The following is a 22,293-nucleotide window of genomic DNA, read 5'->3' on the forward strand; positions in this document are numbered from 1 at the left end:
AACTATTTGAAGATACATTCCTGTGGTTTATAGGGCTTGGGATTATATAGACCAGAAAAATTTTCAAAAATAATTTAGTATCCAACATAGGATTGCCAACTTTAACCTTGTGAAGGCATTTAAGACAAATTAAGCTACCATCTAGTGTACATATAATTGCTTCATAAAACAATTGGAATGCCAAAAATATTAAAAGGATATAATCTGATAGCTATTTAAATTGAGTAGTTGAGCTTTATTAAAAAATGTTCGTATTTAACATACTTTGCCCCAGAGTAGTGAAGAACTTTTTCCATCGATAAGATACCATGTATGAATGGGCGTCTGAAAACCAGGGACCAACGTGAACACAAAGGAGAACAGCAAATGAAAATGAGCTCTGGCTAGCATTCATGATTTATGCAACAGAGGGAAAAATATTCTTTGAAACTGGCTGTAATCATTTCCATTTTCTAAGGCAAGTTTCAGTGGGAATATAAATCTTTGCAACACTACTGCCGCATACAGAGGATAGTGGAGGGCAGAGAGAAGGAGATAACTTGTTCCCTCCACCAACATCTGCGTTTTCACTTAGTCTTTTCCAAGTTCCCTGAAAATATCTATGAAAGGACTACTAGTTTGATGATTTGCACCAGTGCATTTAATTAATTCTACCTCCCATATTCTTTATGAAAAGAACACATGCTTTCATTTGAAATGGTGGGGTGAGGTAGTGCCCATTTGGCTCTAATTCCTAAGATTCTCTGCAAATTAGAGTGTAGGTGAGGCCCATCAATCTATGATTCATGACACATAAAAGGTGAAATTCGTGTAGAGAGAAAGAGCAGGGGGTCTTAAGCTAAATTCAACCAATACTTCCCTCCTCAAACTTGGAACGAGAGGGGCTGTGAGCCAGAACAAACAGAATCTGGGAGTGAGGGTATCAGGCGCAGACACAGAGGCTGCTGGGAGCATTCAAGTGCACTTCCACGTGGAGTGAGTTCCTGGGCCCAGTAAGGCAGGGCAGCTACAAAGCTAGCTTAAAACTGAGGAAGTGGGTTTGTTGGGGGAAGTACTTCCCTGGAGCTTTGCCCTAGAGCCCCAGCTAAGGGTGAGCTGAGGGTGAGCTGGGGCTGCAGTCAGGACTGGAAGCTTTTAGGCCCAGCAGTGAAGCTTCTAGTCTGGACCTGTTCCTTTCCTCTCCTACTGCGGGCCTGCTGCAGGCCTGGTATGAAGTAATACAATGGTAAATCAAAATGAGATTTCCCTATCATAATAACAATAGATATTAATACTTAGACAAAAACTGAGTGAAACATTTGCAACCTTGACTAAGGGACTATACTGTGGTAAGAAATAAATCCATAAATCTAAATGGCTTGACACAAAAGACATACTTCTTGCTCACTTAAAAATGCAGGCTGGGTGACTCCTCCAGGCAGGAATTTAAAGGTCCAGGCTGCCTCGGTCATGTGGCTCCATCATTCTCAATATGTGACCTCTATGGTCAGCACTTTAGAGAAAGAAAGAGTGCAAAGGACTGCTGTGCACTCTTAATTCATTCTCATCATAAATGGCAAATGTTTCTGCAATGCAGCTCACCGGTCAGAACTAATCAAATGCCCCCAATATAACCACAACGCCAGGACCTCTGGGACCTGTGGGTGAGCACTACTCTGCCTCAGGGACATCAAGGAATACTTGAATAAAATGAACAATGTTTTATTTTCTCATCTCTCTATTAGGAGAAATAATACTGTGAAGGTGTTCATTCTCTCCAGTATAATCTATAGCTGTAACATAATTCTATGTACCTAATCCACAGAACCTCATAAAATGATTGCAAAGCTTGCTAGGAATAAAAAGCCGAGAAAAGTTAGAAAATAAAATGGAGTAAGTCAGGCCTCTCCACTAAAGTATTAAAATACACTGTAAAGCTCCAATAGTTAAAGTAACTTGGTGGTACTTGCCCAAGAATAGATATCAAGATGATTGGAACAGAATGAAAAGTCTAAGAGAAGACGAAAGAATACATACGTACTTAGCATATTTAGATAAAGGTGGCATGTTAAATTGGTAGGGAAAAGAGTGCTTATATTAAAAACAGTGTAAAGATCACTAAATTCTCACTGGGGAGGAAAAATATGTCTGTACCTCACACTACTCTAAAATTTATTGCAGGTGGATTAAAAATTTTAAGTGAGTTAATAGAAAATATAAACTTAAGAAGGATAGTCTAAGCATGACTTAAATAATAGAATCCATAGAGATAAAGAGGCGCACAATTTTTAACTTAATCATTGTAAAGTTTTCTATGTCCCAAACAAATCAAGTTAATGGATAATTAAAAATGAGGACAGAAATTGCATCACATATGACAGACAAGAGAGTACCAGTATTATAATGTGAGCAGCCTTAGAGATAAATAGTGAATGCACAAAATAATACTAACAGAAAGCAGGATATATAAATTTTTAATACACATAATAAAAACTTAAATACCATTAGGGTAAAAGAAGTACAAATCCGAACAACCAAATGAGAGAGTCTTCTACCTTTTGGATTGGCAAAGATAAAAAAAGACTATCATTTACAGCTGCTGCAGAGCAGGATGACGAAGGGTATGAATGTATATATGCCCTCTGGAAGACCAGTTGTATGGAATCCCTCAAAAAGTTCATACTATGCATTCTACTTCTAAGGATTACCCTAAGGAAATAATGGATCTGTGGAAATAATTATCTAGTAAACTATCCATCCAAGCCAAGTTTTAGGGGCATGAATTTGAAAACACCTAAATGTTCAGTAATACTTCTTGGTAAATATCCAATATGCCTTGACTGAGTAATTTATGTCCATTTGTGTAGACATTGTGAATACTGTTAAGATTGTTTATAGGTATTATCAAGATGTTCATCGGCTATAGATGAATTTACAAAGCATGTTACCTACAGAACAGAACGTTCCTATTTTAACTTTGAAGAATTTATATATGCATTAAAAATTCTAGAAGTGTATGTTCAAAATTAAGAGTAGTGATGTCTGATGGGGCAATTGTAAATTATCTTTTTGATTGCATTTTAAACCCTTTATACAATGAAAATGTCTTGCTAATTAAAAAATGGAGACAGTAGGAGGCAAAAAAAATTCTGTGGGGCTCCTGGAGTGCTCACTGCCAAGATTTGGAGCGTGGGTCAACAGAAGAAAATGACTGATTTGCCTTGGTGGCTGCCTGAAAACACACATATTTCAGAGCTGGCTGCATACTTTGTGGTAGCTTTGTATTCCAGGGGCTGAGTTTCACCAAAAAACTTAGCCAAGTACAGCGTGTGTCCCTTCAGGTGGTTTCTGGAGCTCATCCACTATGAGTAACACTAGCTCATTTATCTTTGGACGAGTTTGCGTGGAGTGCTGAGGTGTTGACAGAACCTGAGCCGAGAACAATGTTTATTTATATCTGTGCACAATAATTCATGTCTTTCTAAATCTAGGACTTTCTCTTAATTTACTCACAGTTTGCAAACATTTGCAGTTCTCTCCCTGGTGTTCCCTGCTTTGGTTTGGCAGGGCTTGAGCAAATGAAAAGGAGTACAGACCGTGAATGGAGCTGAATTGTGGGGATTCATGCAGAGGGAACATTTGCTTATCCTGATAAGTGTTGGAAACGCTAAGATCCCTAAACCTCTGTATTGCACCTTGACAACTAATTAATACTTGCATTGCTTACACTAGAAGGTGTTTTTAACTGGGGGACTGTAGGTGTGTGTTTGTGTGGCCACTGGGGTGACAAGGTAACTTCACAATGTCCTGGTTAGGTTGTGCAGCCATTTGTAGCTATCGAGTATGAAAATTCCTATAAGCCTCTGTTTATTATGGGTAATTTCAAATATATAAAAAGCAGAGAGAGCTATAGAGTGACCTTCCCCAGAAATGGATAGGTCTCAAATTGCCAGCAATCACGAATGCATAAGTGGCCAATCTTACTCGATAACCCCAGCCACTCCCCCACACCAACTATAAGACACTACTAATGCCAGCAGAGGTGGAGTTCAAGTTGGAAGTCAGACATCAATGCCCTTGTGAATTGTTGGGTGAGAAAGAATGGAGCAAAAGATTAGAGAGCTGGAAGACCTGATCTGAATCAGGTTGACCTGATTACAATTTGCTGGTTGATTTGATCTTAGTCCCCTTAACCTTTCTGACCCTCATCTGTAAAATGGAATTATAGCATGTAACTCATAAGACAACTAAATTAAATTCATGGTACACTTAAGTATCAGGCACCATTCTTGTATCTCATAGGTACTTACTTGTTTTTTTGTTACTATCTAGCAGGTACTTAATTGTTATTATTTTAATACTATTTCTTGTCCTTTATCCAGAGTAGAAACTCTAAAGTATAGGAAATCCCCTCTGACCAGTGTCAAAATTTACAAATAGGCTGATAAATAATTGTTACCCATTTGCTGAAGATACTAGTTAGGAATGAGCACCTTTTGAAAGTAAAATTGCAACTGGCCATTATAGCTAGTGTGAGCTGCTGCCTTCTCAGGGTAAAAGGTAGATACATCTCAACATGGCCCAAAATTTCACCAATATTGTCCTCAACAAATGATAAAACATCCCATTAGCTAGCCATTATTTGGATTAAATTCTTGTCTCACCTGAGGGTTTCAGCCCCAGGGAAGTTCACTCTGGATTCTGTGAGACTAAAAAATGACAATGGAACGTCCTGGAGGTAAATGGTCTTACACCAAGCCTTATTCAAGTGTTGGCAGGTCCAGCGCTATAATCCTGGTCCTCTGGGGCAGTCTGCATGCAGCAAGCTGGTCTCTGCCACCAGACCTCTCTGCCACCTCTCAGCCCCAGAGCGCTGGGTAGAGCTCTTTATATAAAGTCAGTGGTAGCCCATTGCCCACACATGCGCATGCATACACCTGTGAGCATTGCACATGCTCAGTGGGCAAGCAGGCCAGGGTCTGGTAAGGATCCTGGCCATGGAGACTCCATTTTCCCTACAGTTCTCTAAGTGCAAATAAGGCAACCACTGAGCTCTCATCTGTTGGTGTCAACTAGCTTTTCAGCCCAAGCTGTCATTCTGCTACCAAGTAAGTGGAAAACAGAGCAGGTACATTTTCATGGGAAGAATAGGAAGTCTGAGGAACTACTTCTCAGGGTTGTTTGAACTACAAAGTGAAATGAACTACAGGGTGAAGTGGTGGTGCTGGCTGGGTGGGGTTTTGAGTAGGTGGGGGAAATTAAGAATGTGATTCACCTGGAAGGTGTGTGCTGACTAGGAAGCAAAGTCATTGAACTTGGATTTGAGGAACACCATGGGTAAATGTCAACATGTGTTCCAATCTGGTTGGGGTCTATGTGAGCTCAGCGAAGACTTCCAGCTCAAAATCAAAAGAGTAATATATTTTGGAAGAGGTCAATTAATTTCTTATTCATTCTTCCCAACTGATTTCTGACCTGAAGCAAGTCATTCTGCCCTAGTGAGGATTCTTTTCATCAACTTGGCTTTGGGAAGTGGGTTTGTCCTTCATGCTCAAAGGGTATATCTATTGGCAACTGTGCCTCTGGCAGGTGGAAGCTGCTCAGATCTCCTTTGAGGAAGGACCTGGGCCCACCTGCAAAAAGCACAGTTAGCCTATAGCCTTCCATACCAGCACCTTCAGGATCCAACTCAGCTTTTGAGCTGAGGCCAGGTTCTTCCTAGAAAGGCCCCAACCAATGACTGAGCATGACACAAATACTAGAGCTTGTACCCCCTGTGGGGCTATGCTAGGGCTCCCCTTGCCAAGTCTGGATCAATCTGAGGCTCTCCCTGAGAACCTTGCTTTGTCCCCCTTCCTTCACAGGTGTGGAATCTGCAGCAGGGGCTGGAAGTTCCCTCTGCCCAATTTGGTTTCCTTTCACTCTCTGCACAGACATTGCACCCCCTTCCGCTATGCTCCGTACATTCCTAACTCAGCCCCAGAAGATCCACCTGACACACATGGTATGAACATCTGCTTGTGGAAATAATTACAGAAAATTTCCTTGATTTTCCTCCTATTTAGAAATTACAAATCACCATCACAAGCAAGATGGCAGCATACTAAATCATAGATGCTTAAACTGCAAACGTTTGTGCCATGCACAGAAACAGACATACTTAAAAAGGGGCCTGGCATTGTCATGTTTTCTTTCATCCCTCAACTAAGTTTCAGAATTTTGTTAGACAAGCCCATGTTTCCCTTAGGCTTGCCTTTTGTGACCAATTAGAGAGCAACATATCCCTTCCCAGCCTTCTTTCTGGAATGCAGAGTATGACTCTTTCATCCTGCTCTTCTCTATCAATTCCTTGACCTTTTAACTTCTCCTTCTCAAAGTATGCTTTTCCTAAAGGTTTTTAAAGAGTTTTCAAAAGCTGTTATCTTACATATTATTAAGACAAGAGAAGTCTCTGTGTTGAAGTTATCTGGATCCACACATCATACTCATGATCCAGTTCAACATTCAGCAAAGTGTTAGGGCCCAGTATCAGCAAGGAATTACATTTGGATGCTAATAATAATGTCCCAAATAAAATAGTTTAAACAAGAGAAAATTTAAAGAAATCTGAAATGTAATGGCCAGGTTGCGTTAAACTACACATTTCAGAATTCCCTTCCTGCACTTCTCTGGCTAGAGTGGATCACAGAGAGGTTCTTTGAGAGGTTTGGAGGGTAAAAAGGCCACTGCAGCCATGTGCCAGCTCACACGTGGTCTCTCTCACCTGCCGGCTCCCCTCTTCAGTGTGAAGCAGCAGCACCCGGCCCACAACTGCTCCCCCTCTCCTTGGCGCCTTCTTCAGCTTCTTGGACCTGGGCCGAGTGTGTGTGTTTAGCTCCACGACAAAGGTCCCCAGTTTCTGAAGGCTATTCACATCACTAAGGACAGAGTCAGTAAGGCCTGACATGGGTTCAGTCTGCCCCAAGGACTCCAGATTGTGCTGGTGGGTTCCATCTTGTTCTTCAGTTCCACCACCCATCCATCTTTCCTTCTTGACCACCTGCAGCCATCAGCATGAGATGCAGGGGCAACAGCTTACAGATACTGCTCAACCATCGTCTGCAATTGTTTGAGGTCCAGTCTCCATAACAGAACACACACACACACACACACATACACACACACACACACACACACACACACACACACACACACACACACAATCTCAGTGACTGTGCCTCCCTGATGAAGACTTACCTGTGACACAGAAGTAGACAACCTAGCTTTGGAAAGGTGGTCCCATCTAGTTATGACGGATTTAGCCCCCTTGGTTTTCGGAACCTCTGTCCTCAAGATGTAACCATCATACCCCAGTCATCCTTTCCTGTTCCCAGCAAAAGAAGGGGAAGAAGAGAAAGCCAAAGAAGGGCCTTACCAGAAGCCCCATTTGCATCCTCCCTCTGCTTTTCCATCTTCAAGAGAGACTGAGAAGTGGAGTTGTTTAACTTTATTACTTCCCAGAATTCTGTTATCAAATAAAAGAGAAATGAATGTTGGGAAGGTTAAGTGTCTGTCTCTGCCAGAGTTGGGAAAGGTGGGTAGCTCTGAACTTGGGAGCACAAAGTCCTAAAATCTAAACTACATCTGTTCTTTCAAGGAACATACAGTTGAATAGAACTGCAGGCATAACACTCATATAGATCCCATGTAAGTGTGCAATTGAAATTAATTGGCTAAGAGGGATGTGGAGGACTAAAAATCATTCATGCTGGGTTTTGTAAAGGGGATGAAGCACTAACTGAGGGAAGGTGTTCTGGAAGAAGTCTCTACACTCTGTGCTAATGACTATAGACAATGACTACTGTTGGACTTACGTACTTTACTTAAGGGTAACTCTGAATCATAAGATGTGCATTTTCATGAAAGAGAAAATTAAGGTATGTGTATTTTTCCTTGTTTTTTACTTGGAAACTGGAAAGGTGGATTTGTTTTTGTTTTTGTATACCAGAGGCTTTAAATGCAAAAAATGTAAGAAAAAAAACCCACATTACGAAAAAAAACTGTACCTTATTAGGAAACAAACTTTATAATACTTCTCAGGACTTTTCTATGACTGCCCTTCATATAATAACTAGGGCAAATTTGGTATAAATGTTGGTGAGCTGAAGAGACTTTAGAAAAGGAGCCAAGTAGGAAATCACTGTATTAATTTTTTTTTTCATTCCAACCATTGCTTCATAGAGAAGATAGCCAGACGCTTTTGTTTACTGTGTCTGTATTTATTTACCAGGCTGCTACTTTCAAAATGGGTCAAAATGTCCTATTTTGTTTTAAACACCTTTTTCATCAAATTATACCTTTTTGTTTGGACTCTAAACTAATTCATTCCTTAAAAATGAGAAGACAAACACACTGAACATAGGTAAGTTAAGGTGTTTTAAACATTGACAGAATCATAAGTACTTAATACAGGTTATTATTATTTTATCAAGAAATTATATTTCTACTATTAGAAAACTTTGACCAGAATTTAAGACTTTAGGATATCTTCATTACATAATATCAGGAAAGTTTGAATTTACTTAGAAGATCTAGGTCGATTTTGAGAATTATGCCACTAAAAAAAAGAGAAAGGGAAAAAAAAGAAAATCTTTTTTTCTAATGAGCCAGCTCACTGACCAAGAGAAAAATATACACTTAGTGCTGATGAAAAGTATGATGTTAAGTGGTAATCTCCCCCTCAAAAACAAACAGATGCTCTCAGCTGGACAGAAGAAAGTGTAGCGGGTCTGATTTTCAGGCTACCTATACAAGGAAGCAGGAAGTGTATTGCATTTATTTCATTTCATTTGTTTCCTGTAACCACTTATCTTCCAATCCCAGCCTCTATTCTACCATGATGGAGGAAACTTAAACTTGGTCAGTTGTGGGTCCTCCGCCCTTTCCGCCACCCCCCCAAATTCAGGTGAGCATGTATGATAAGGTGTGCATTTGTCAGGAGGGGGTGTTGGGCCAGGGAGCAGTAGGTGTTGGTGATTTGAGTTCGGGTTATGACTTCTTTCCCCCAGCCAGCCCCCTCTCCTTGTTCCATGTTCTAGTCTGTGAAATCCACAGCTGACCTGTCCTCTAACCTTCTGGAAGTCCCCTCTGGGTGCAGCAGCTTCTGCTCCCTGCTTGGGCCAGCAGACAGCAGGGTGCAAGGTCCCCTCTGCTGATGTATGTCCCATAACAGTTTCTTCTCTGGTGGCTTTGTGTCTCTCCAGGAACCTGTGGGGAATGTCCTACAAACCTGCTGCTCTTCTTACCTTCCTTCATGTAATTTAAGGGCAGAAAATGCTCCCTTTTCATGACACCCCCCCGCAACTTTCTGAAAGCACATATGTTGCCTTTGTGTGAATCAGAAACGGGTACCCCATCTGGGTGGTCCAAACAGAAAACAATATGCCCTGTTTGGATGTAGCTGTGCAGGCTCCCTGCTTTGTGAGCAGAAATACATCTGGGCAAAGAAAAAGTCCTCCTTCTCTTGGTGAGGCAGGGTGAGGAAGCTGGAACTGACATCCCTCACCTAACATCTCACTGCTTTTCTTATCACAAAGAAGGAAATTTTTCAAAAGCTATGTTTTGATATTACGGGCATTTGAAGCTCAGTACCCAGAAAGAGATTCCTCTCCCTTTCCTCTTCCTTACAGTACATCTCTTCTCTGAGGCAAACAGCCCGGATCACCTGGCTGCTGCTTTTAAGTGTGTGAGTTATAGGTGGGAGTGGCTGGCGAGGGATTGATGGCCGATGTTTTTGTCCCTTAGAGGCCTTTGGAATTCTAACCTGGCAAAGAGAAAGGACACATTTCCTTCTCCCTTTATCTGGGGCTGACAAGTTTGAAAGGGAATACAAACAGTTCTGACAGAGCCCCTCTCAGCTTTCAAGGCAGGACAAACCACAGGTTTTCCCTGAGTCAGGAGGAGCACATGGAAAAATCAGCACACACACAGTCAATAGTTCAAAATTAGGGAATCAAATTAAGCAGCTACATGGAAGTTTCCTCATGGAAGTGGGTGCCTGTAAGCAATGAGGTATGTGTGGAAACCTAAGCCATTCTACCAGCTTTTAATAGTTGTTCATAGCATTGTAATACATTCTGTTTATTTTTCATATGCTTTATTGTAAACATAATTAACAGTCTTGCTCTTGTCAGGAATTATGATATATGAGTCCAGGGAGAGAAGAATGAGTACTTGACTGTGATTATATTCAGATTGCAAGGGAAAGAGGCAGATTCTGCCAAAAGTTTATCCCTGTAACAGACTTAGAAGCATATAGAATTTCTATAAATCCATTTTGGCACTAGATTAGGTTCAAAGAAGTGTGCAGAGATCATAAGATTACTTTTTTTATAATTAAGAAAATAAAGCTTTCAAAACACATGCTACTTACAAGTCATCACCGCCCACTTGCTGTGTCACCTGCCCATCACAGCACTCAGGAGATAACAGGCATGTCTTCACATGAGCAGTAGATGCATGCTTGTTCTTTAGATAATGCTATCCTGCAAAAGTGCCCAGCTCAAACTTCTGGAGGCATATTCAAGCATTAGCACCAGGATTTCTCATTTTTCAAGGGGGGATGAGCTGCCTGGGGAACTTATTAAATGCAGATTCTGATCTGGACCAGGGTGGGCCCAAATTTTTGCATTTCTAACAGACTGCCAGTGGATCCTACTTTGAGTAGCAGGGTTTTATATGGCTTGAAGGAGATCAAAGGAGCCTCTGCTGAGAACTCCAGGTACTCTCAGGCTGGCCTCCTGTTCCTTCATCCCTACCCGAGTTCCAGTGGCTGGCCTCTTATGGTGCCAGGAGGCAGTTGTGGGTCTCAGGTTGCTGGCATGAACTGGATGGTCAGTGAGTCCGGAAGGGTGGTGTATCAACAGTGCTCTAAGGATGGGAAGTGGCCCATGCAGCAGGCCTGTTGTGTGTCTGGAGGACTCAGTGCAGTCAGATACTGGGGGAGATGATTGAGAGGACATGACTGTTGACCCCTGAACTGGACCATGGCAACTGGTGGCTCCCCACCCCCTCTGGGGCTCCCCACCCCCTCCCCTGTCCTTGGAATGTTGGTTTCCCCTGCCTTCTCCACACCCAGAGGCTGCCCCAAGAACACAGCCTTGAGATAGTGATACAGCATTGAGACCATCTGGATGGTATATAGAACTGAACCCAGTTAAGGCTTGCTTATTCAACCTGCCACCCATCAAGTTGGAGTGGCCTGCCTCCTTCTTTGGTCCCTTCCTGTCCTCTGCAGAAGAGGGCCGGTTTCAGAGGACACCGGGGATGCCCTGAGGAGCTTACAAACCCACATCAGGTTGATTACTTCCTGGGGCAGTCAGTTTGGATCATCATTGGTTTAAAGTGTGTCTGGACTGGGCCACATCTCTGGAGAGGCTGTGTATCTGGGGTGGTCCTTGGGTCCAGCCTTCTCAGTTTGTTGAATGTTTAATAAGTCTGGGCCATCAGTGGGTCCAGAGCAGTCAGTGTGCATGGACTGGTCGGGATTTTGCCCTTGGTATTTTTCCTGCTGCATGTCATAGGCCCAACAAAGGCCAGGCAGGCAGCTGTCAAAGTCAGGAGTGCCGTCCAGGGATGTGATGAGCAGGCAGGTTGGATTCTGTAGGCCCAGAGTTATCTTTCCAGCTTGGCCACTTGATCTGCAAAAGGGGTCATTTGCAGCTTCTTGAAATAAGGAATCTGTGTCTGCTCCCCCATTCCTGCCCTGGATTTTCCACACATAGAAAGATGCCTCCAGGGAGCCTCAGGAAAAAACTACCTTTTTCCAGATACCAGCCAGAGTCAGAGGGCTCCCTCCCTCTCTCCCTGTAAAACAAACAAGTACAGCTGCTACCTTCTCCTGTCTTCTATCTTCAGGCTTCATAACAGGGGAGGTTAGGAAGAGCACAGAACTCTCCCCTGGCCTTATCCCTACACTCTGGGCACCAGCCTCCTCACTGGGAAAACAGAGGTGATGGTTCTAACTTGCAGGGTGGTTAAATGATGTCATGAATGGCACGAGCTGAGCTGTGTGCACAGGGCACAGGGTAAAACAATAAAGGGTGATGATTAATTTCTTTTAGTCATAAAAACTCTGGAGAATCACAGAGTGAAAACAAGGCTCGGCTGGGCCCTGGGGAAACATAACTTAGTTTTATGTGGAGAAAGCCATATAATTTACTGGCCAAACTGGAACACTTTTGAATATTAAATATTCTATGTTTAACTATTTATAGCTATGGCAGGGCAACAGGTGTAAAGAGTCTCTCAACAGGATTTATGCTCACCCAACTTACATATATCAATATTTAAGGTAAAATGTCTTCATATTCTCAGATAAAATTGGAGAGGTCATTGTTTACTCATCAAAAATAATCTGAGATAAGGAAAGAACCAGGTAAATTAGTGACTTGTAGGAAAAGTTCAAGTTCTCCTAGAACTCACAGACAGGATAAATTGAAGAAAATCTTTTGAAAAATATAGGAAATGGTGCTAACACAACTGGATACCTACATGCAAAAAAATGAATCTAGATACAGATTTTACACCTTTCACCAAAGTTATTCAAAATGGATCACAGACCTAAATGCAAAATACACAACTATAAAATTCCTTGAAGATAACATAGGAGAAAATCTAGGTGACCTTGGTGTTGTAATGACTTAGATACAACACCATTTAAAAACTTCTGCTCTGCAATAAAAGACACTATTGAATAAAAAGGCAAGCCACTGACTAGGAAAAAAATCTTTGCAAAAACACGTATCTGATTAAGGACTGGTATCCAACATTTATAAAGAACTCAGAACTGAACAATAAGATAACAGCCCACTAAAAATGGGCAAAAGATCTGAACAGATAACCTCACCAAAGAAGATATATAGAAGGCAGACAAGCATATGAAGAAAGGCTCAACATCGTATGCCATTGGGGAAATGGAAATTAAACCAATGAGATGCCCCTGCACATCCGTTAGAATAGCCCAAATGCTAGGGAAGGTGTGAAGCAACAGGTGCTCTCATTTGCTGCTGGTGGGAATATAAAATGGTACACCCACTTTGGAAGACCATTTGGCATTTTCTTACAATACTAAATAAGCTCTTACCAGATGGCCCAGCAATTGTGCTTCTTGGTATTTACAAAAATGAGTTGAAAACTATGTCCACATAAAAACCTCCACATAAAAAGTTGTTTACAACAGCTTTACTCATAATTGCCAAAACGTGGACGCAACCAATATGTTCTCAATAGGTGAATGAATAAATAGCTCTGCTACATCCAGGCAATGGAATATTATTCAGCTATAGAAAAAAATGAGCTATCAAGCCATGAAAAGACCTGGAGGACACCTAAATGCACAGCTCTAAGTGAAAGAAGCTAATCTGAAGAGGCAATATACTGTATCATTTGAACTATATGACATTCTGCGGAAGGTAAAAACTATAGACACAGTAAGAAGATCAGGGCTTGCCAACAGTTTGGGTGTAAGAGGGAGGGGTGAATAAACAGAGCACAGGGGTCAGTGAAACTATTATTCTGTAGGTTATTATAATAGTGAATGCATGTCACTACACATTTACCAAAACCTATAGACTGCAGAACACCGTAAGTGACCCTAATATAAAATAAACCATAGACTTCAGTTAATAGCAATGTATTGATATTGGCTTGATTGTAACAAATGACCACCTTAATGCAATAATAGATGTTAATAATAGAGGTAATCAGGAAAACTGTGAGGGATGGTATTAGGACTTTACTCTTCTCTCAATTTTTCCTGAAAAGCCAAAAAAACTGCTATTAATTTAAAACCCTCTGTTAGTTAAAAAATTACATAAGAATTATAGAAGACAGAGCCTCTGAAAAGTCAAGAGATCTCATATATACACAAAAGTATTTCTAGTGGGAAAGAACAAAGCAAACAAAGAGAAGCAACAATGAGAGAAATTATACATGATTTTTTTTTAACCAGAGAAAGATTTAGTTATTTAAATGAAAGGGTACAATTAATATCAGGCAAATTTAATGAAAACAGACATGTAGCTATTACAGATAATAGATTGTATGAGTTAAAATTTTTAATTTCAAGGAATTTAAATTCAATGGAAAAAATTAGGCATCAGTTTTTTTCCACAAAGATAAATACCAGAAGAAAATGAAGCAATTAAAACACAATTCTTCAGGAATAAAGTGTAACCCAAGTATTTTATATCAAGCCAGTATTTTTTTAAGTGCAAATGCAGCATTCTTTGATATATTTTTGGGGACTCAGAAAATATATCTCATATCATACCTGTTCCGAAAACAAATGACCCTAACAATGTCCTACTCACTGGAGATGTATTGCAAAGAAATGCCAGACTATTGCATAAGAGAAATGGTGATACACAATGAAATCATAAGAGAAGCTGACATTTAGGTTTTGTTACAACGATCAAGAAGCAATGTAAGCAGAAGTCATTACTGAATGAGACTACATAACATACCAAGAAATATTTATAAATACTGATCATACTAGAGACCACATTTTAATAAATTCCAAATCATAGGAATTATTCAGACATAAAATGCAATAAAACTTGAAAATTTTAATGCAAGTATAAACATACAAAAAATAAAACTTTATAGTTTAAAACTTTCTTGAATAATCTGGGGCAAGGAAGAAATCAAAACAGTGATTTTAGACTACTTAGCAAATGATGGCAATTTCAGAATTACATAATCACGATAAGACATGGCATACGCTGTACTCAGGGAAAAATGTATCATCTTAAATCCAACGAGAACAACCAAACTAAGATTGCAGCTCAACTCATGTTTTAGGATGCTTGCAGGCTCTGCTGCTTATTTGGCTGTGAGAGCTAGCCTGCCTTACTTCCTCTCTTTCATTTCCTGCTAGCCTTTTTCCATAGATGCTCGGATGTTTATGGCTATTCTTATTGCTCCAGCTAAGAACCTGGACAAACCCTGCCTAGATGATGGTTTTCAAGTGCCCATGGGCCAGAGGACTCTGAAGACCTATAACATCACAGGATGGAATTCCTTGTGGATATACTATTGTTTCAGCTTGTCCAGAGGAAAGCATAGCAACACCCTTGAACCCCTAAAATCAAAACAGAAAATGGTACAGTCAAATCAGTGTAGATAAAATGAGAAAGGTAGAGGAGGGGCGGAAGATGGCGGTGTGAGTAGAGCAGCGGATATCTCCTCCCAAAACAACATATATCTATGAAAATATAACAAAGACAACCCTTCCTAGAATAAAGACCAGAGGACACAGGACAATATCCAGACCACATCCGCACCTGAGAGAACCCAGCGCCTCGCGAAGGGGGTAAGATACAAGCACCGGCCCGGCGGGAGCCGAGCGCCCCTCCCCCCAGCTCCCGGCGGGAGAAGAGCAGGCAGAGCGGGAGGGAGACGGAGCCCAGGACTGCCGAACACCCAGCCCCAGTCATCCGGGCCAGAGCGCAGGGCCCTCGATACTGGGAAAACAGGGCAGCAAGAACAGTGAGCAGGCACTGGAGGCTGGGCAACAGAGGACATAAGAAAAGCGCGCGACCATTTTTTTTTTCTTTTTTGCTGTTTTGTTTTGGCGAGCGCTTTTTGGAAGTCTTAAAGGGATAGGGAGACCAAAACTAGGGAAACAGGGCAGAAAGACCGGTGAGCAGAGGCCTGAGGCTGGCACCGGAGAATAAAGAAAAACGAACGACCACCTTTTTTTTTTTTTTAATTAAAAACTTTTTTTTTTTTCAATTAAAAAATTTTTTTTCTTTTTTTTTTTTTTTTTGGTGGGCGTTGTTTTGTTTTGGCGGGTGCTTTTTGGAAGTCTTAAAGGGGCAGGGCGGGTCACCTAATCCAGAGGTAGGGAATCCGGGATCTCTGGGCACCCTAACCCCTGGGCTGCAGGGAGCAGGGAGGCCCCTTACGGAGATAAATAGCCTCCCAGCAGCTCCTGCTCCAACGCGACTCCACCATTTTGGAGTAGCTGCCCGAGCCAGGCCACGCCCACAGCAACAGCGGAGATTAACTCCATAGCAGCCGGGCAGGAAGCAGAAACCCTGTCTGCGCGCAGCTGCGCAGCACAAGCCACTAGAGGTCGCTGTTCTCCCAGGAGAGGAGGGCCACAAACCAACAAGAAAGGAAGGCCTTCCAGCCGTCACTCGTCCCAGCTCTGCAAACTATTCCTATCACCATGAAAAGGCAAAACTACAGGCAGACAAAGATCACAGAGACAACACCAGAGAAGGAGACAGACCTAACCAGTCTCCCTGAAAAAGAATTCAAAATAAGAATCATAAACATGCTGACAGAGATGCAGAGAAATACACAAGAGAAATGGGATGAAATCCGGAAGGAGATCACAGATGCCAGAAAGGAGATCGCAGAAATGAAACAAACTCTGGAAGGGTTTATAAGCAGAATGGATAGAATGCAAGAGGCCATTGATGGAATTGAAATCAGAGAACAGGAACGCATAGAAGCTGACACAGACAGAGACAAAAGGATCTCCAGGAATGAAACAATATTAAGAGAACTGCGTGACCAATCCAAAAGGAACAATATCTGTATTATAGGGGTCCCAGAAGAAGAAGAGAGAGGAAAAGAGATGGAAAGTATCTTAGAAGAAATAATTACTGAAAACTTCCCCACACTGGGGGAGGAAGTAATCAAACAGACCACGGAAATACACAGAACCCCCAACAGAAAGGATCCAAGAAGGGCAACACCAAGACACATAATAATTAAAATGGCAAAGATCAAGGACAAGGAAAGAGTGTTAAAGGCAGCTAGAGAGAAAAAGGTCACCTATAAAGGGAAACCCATCAGGCTAACGTCAGATTTCTCAACAGAAACCCTACAGGCCAGAAGAGAATGGCATGATATATTTAATACAATGAAACAGAAGCGCCTTGAACCAAGGATACTGTATCCAGCACGACTATCATTCAAATATGACGGTGGGATTAAACAATTCCCAGACAAACAAAAGCTGAGGGGATTTGCTTTCCACAAACCACCTCTACAGAACATCTTACAGGGACTGCTCTAGATGGGAGCAGTCCTAGAAAGAGCACAGCACAAAACACCCAACATATGAAGAATCGAGGAGGAGGAACAAGAAGGGAGAGAAGAAAAGAATCTCAAGACAGTGTATATAAAAGCTCAATAAGTGAGCTAAGTTAGGCAGTAAGATACTAAAGAGGCTAACCTTGAACCTTTGGTAACCACGAATTTAAAGCCTGCAATGGCAATAAGTACATATCTTTCAATAGTCACCCTAAATGTTAATGGGTTGAATGCACCAATCAAAAGACACAGAGTAACAGAATGGATAAAAAAGCAAGACCCATCTATATGCTGCTTACAAGAAACTCACCTCAAACCCAAAGACATGAACAGACTAAAAGTCAAGGGATGGAAAAACATATTTCAAGCAAACAACAGTGAGAGGAAAGCAGGGGTTGCAGTACTAATATCAGACAAAATAGACTTCAAAACAAAGAAAGTAACAAGAGATAAAGAAGGACACTACATAATGATAAAGGGCTCAGTCAAACAAGAGGATATAACCATTCTAAATATATATGCACCCAACAGAGGAGCACCAGCATATGTGAAACAAATACTAACAGAACTAAAGGGGGATATAGACTGCAGTGCATTCATTCTAGGAGACTTCAACACACCACTCACCCCAAAGGATAGATCCACTGGGCAGAAAATAAGTAAGGACACGGAAGCACTGAACAACACAGTAGAGCAGATGGACCTAATAGACATCTATAGAACTCTACATCCAAAAGCAGCGGGATATACATTCTTCTCAAGTGCACATGGAACGTTCTCCAAAATAGACCACATACTAGGCCACAAAAAGAGCCTCAGAAAATTCCAAAAGATTGAAATCCTATCAACCAACTTTTCAGACCACAAAGGCATAAAACTAGAAATAAACTGTACAAAGAAAGCAAAGAGGCTCACAAACACATGGAGGCTTAACAACACGCTCCTAAATAATCAATGGATCAATGACCAAATCAAAATGGAGATCCAGCAATATATGGAAACAAACAACAACAACAACACTAAGCCCCAACTTCTGTGGGACACAGCAAAAGCATTCTTAAGAGGAAAGTATATAGCAATACAAGCATATTTAACAAAGGAAGAGCAATCCCAAATGAATGGTCTAATATCACAATTATCGAAATTGGAAAAAGAAGAACAGATGAGGCCTAAGGTCAGCAGAAGGAGGGACATAATAAAGATCAGAGAAAAAATAAATAAAATTGAGAAGAATAAAACAATAGCAAAAATCAATGAAACCAAGAGCTGGTTCTTCGAGAAAATAAACAAAATAGATAAGCCTCTAGCCAGACTTATTAAGAAGAAAAGAGAGTCAACACAAATCAACAGTATCAGAAACGAGAAAGGAAAAATCACGACGGACCCCACGGAAATGCAAAGAATTATTGGAGAATACTATGAAAACCTATATGCTAACAAGCTGGGAAACCTAGGAGAAATGGACAACTTCCTAGAAAAATACAACCTTCCAAGATTGACCCAGGAAGAAACAGAAAATTTAAACAGACCAATTACCAGCAACTAAATTGAAGCGGTAATCAAAAAACTACCAAAGAACAAAACCCCCGGGCCAGATGGATTTACCTCGGAATTTTATCAGACATACAGGGAAGACATAATACCCATTCTCCTTAAAGTTTTCCAAAAAATAGAGGAGGAGGGGATACTCCAAAACTCATTCTATGAAGCTAACATCACCCTAATACCAAAACCAGGCAAAGACCCCACCAAAAAAGAAAACTACAGACCAATATCCCTGATGAACGTAGATGCAAAAATACTCAACAAAATATTAGCAAACCGAATTCAAAAATACATCAAAAGGATCATACACCATGACCAAGTGGGATTCATTCCAGGGATGCAAGGATGGTACAACATTCGAAAGTCCATCAACATCATCCACCACATCAACAAAAAGAAAGACAAAAACCACATGATCATCTCCATAGATGCTGAAAAAGCATTTGACAAAGTTCAACATCCATTCATGTTAAAAACTCTCAGCAAAATGGGAATAGAAGGCAAGTACCACAACATAATAAAGGCCATATATCATAAACCCACAGCCAACATTATATTGAACAGCGAGAAGCTGAAAGCATTTCCTCTGAGATCGGGAACTAGACAGAGATGCCCACTCTCTCCACTGTTACTTAACATAGTACTGGAGGTCCTAACCACGGCAATCAGACAAAATAAAGAAATACAAGGAATCCAGATTGGTAAAGAAGAAGTTAAACTGTCACTATTTGCAGATGACATGATACTGTACATAAAAAACCCTAAAGACTCCACCCCAAAACTAGTAGAACTGACATCGGAATACAGCAAAGTTGCAGGATACAAAATCAACACACAGAAATCTGTGGCTTTCCTATACACTAACATTGAACCAACAGAAAGAGAAATCAGGAACACAACTCCATTCACAATTGCATCAAAAAAAATAAAATACCTGGGAATAAACCTAACCAAAGAAGTGAAAGACTTATACTCTGAAAACTACAAGTAACTCTTAAGAGAAATTAAAGGGGACACTAACAAATGGAAATTCATCCCATGCTCATGGCTAGGAAGAATTAATATCGTCAAAATGGCCATCCTGCCCAAAGCAATATACAGATTTGATGCAATCCCTATGAAACTACCAGCAACATTCTTCAATGAACTGGAACAAATAATTCAAAAATTCATATGGAAACACCAAAGACCCCGAATAGCCAAAGCAATCCTGAGAAAGAAGAATAAAGTAGGGGGGATCTCACTCCCCAACTTCAAGCTCTACTATAAAGCCATAGTAATCAAGACAATTTGGTACTGGCACAAGAGCAGAGCCACAGACCAATGGAACAGACTAGAGAATCCAGACATTAACCCAGACATATATGGTCAATTAATATTTGATAAAGGAGCCATGGACATACAATGGTGAAATGACAGTCTCTTCAACAGGTGGTGCTGGCAAAACTGGACAGCTACATGTAGGAGAATGAAACTGGACCATTGTCTAACCCCATATACAAAGGTAAACTCAAAATGGATCAAAGACCTGAATGTAAGCCATGAAACCATTAAACTCTTGGAAGAAAACATAGGCGAAAACCTCTTAGACATAAACATGAGTGACCTCTTCTTGAACATATCTCCCCGGGCAAGGAAAACAACAGCAAAAATGAGTAAGTGGGACTATATTAAGCTGAAAAGCTTCTGTACAGCAAAAGACACCATCAATAGAACAAGAAGGATCCCTACAGTATGGGAGAATATATTTGAAAATGACACATCCGATAAAGGCTTGACGTCCAGAATATATAAGGAGCTCTCACGCCTCAACAAACAAAAAACAAATAACCCAATTAAAAAATGGGCAGAGGAACTGAACAGACAGTTCTCCAAAAAAGAAATACAGATGGCCAACAGACACATGAAAAGATGCTCCACATAGCTAATTATCAGAGAAATGCAAATTAAAACTACAATGAGGTATCACCTCACACCAGTAAGGATGGCTGCCATCCAAAAGACAAACAACAACAAATGTTGGCGAGGCTGTGGAGAAAGGGGAACCCTCCTACACTGCTGGTGGGAATGTAAGTTAGTTCAACCATTGTGGAAAGCAGTATGGAGGTACATCAAAATGCTCAAAACAGACTTACCATTTGACCCAGGAATTCCACTCCTAGGAATTTACCCTAAGAACGCAGCAATCAAGTTTGAGAAAGACAGATGCACCCCTATGTTTATTGCAGCACTATTTACAATAGCCAAGAATTGGAAGCAACCTAAATGTCCATCAATAGATGAATGGATAAAGAAGAAGTGGTACATATACACAATGGAATACTACTCAGCTATAAGAAAAGGGCAAATCCAATCATTTGCAGCAACATGGATGGAGCTGGAGGGTATTATGCTCAGTGAAACAAGCCAAGCGGAGAAAGAGAAATACCAAATGATTTCACTTATCTGTGGAATATAAGAACAAAGGAAAAACTGAAGGAACAAAACAGCAGCAGAATCACAGAACTCAAGAATGGACTAACAGGTACCAAAGGGAAAGGGACTGGGGAGGATGGGTGGGTAGGGAGGGATAAGGGGGAGAGAAGTAGGGGGGTATTAAGATCAGCATCCATGGGGGGGTTGGAGAAAAGGGAGGGCTGTACAACACAGAGAAGGCAAGTAGTGACTCTACAACATTTTGCTATGCTGATGGACAGTGACTGTAAAGGGGTTTATAGGGGAGACCTGGTATAGGGGAGAGCCTAGTAAACATAATATTCGTCATGTAAGTGTAGATTAGTGATACCAAAAACAAAGCAAAAAAAAAAAAAGGGCAGTTCCTGTGTGGTAACCTCCAACGAGTTCTACACAAGGGTATAAAGGGCTTATAAAAGTGTAGGCAAAGGGTCTGTTTGTGTTTATACAGAGGATCAAAGCCTAATTGGGCTACCCCGAAAATGAACTAAGATACAATATGAAAAAGAACTTCCAACATCTGCACTCTCTGGAAGACTCATTCCAGAAGATGATCATCAAAAAACCCCAACAAAGATCCACGCACTGCTACAGCTGTAGATGCACTCATCCCACCAGTTCCTGGACTTGCCATGGGAATGAGGAAGGAGATATCTAAGCTGGCCTGTGCATACAGTAAAACAACAAATTTGACTGGATCTATACTGTTGGAACTCAACCAAGAATTTGGAGAAGTGCAAATTGTAGCGCTCCAAAGTCTTACAACTACAGACTATTTACTGTTAAAAGAACATATGGCATGTGAACAGACCCCAGGAATGGGTTGTTTTAATTTGTCTGATTTCTCTCAGACTGTTCAAGTTCAGTTGGACAATATCCACCATATCATAGATAAGTTTTCACAAATACCTAAGGCGCCTAACTGGTTTTCTTGGTTTCACTGGAGATGGCTGGTAATTACAGGTATGCTTTGGTTATGTAACTATACTCGTATTATGTTAATGTGTGCGCAATTTAAGTAGTAGCTTAAAACCTATATATGCTGAAGTTACTCTACAAGAAGATATGTCAAAGAAATAATCAATCTTCCCATGTTTTCTTCCGCCTGCTACTTCTATAGCTTTTCTTCTTCCTTCCTAATTACAACCCTTAAATAGAATTCGTGCCTCATATCAAATTTACCGAGTATCATAATTCTTCCAAGTGGTAAAGATACCTCAAGACAAA

This window comes from Manis pentadactyla, chromosome 4 (assembly GCF_030020395.1).
Source record: "Manis pentadactyla isolate mManPen7 chromosome 4, mManPen7.hap1, whole genome shotgun sequence".
Lineage (NCBI taxonomy): Eukaryota > Metazoa > Chordata > Mammalia > Pholidota > Manidae > Manis > Manis pentadactyla.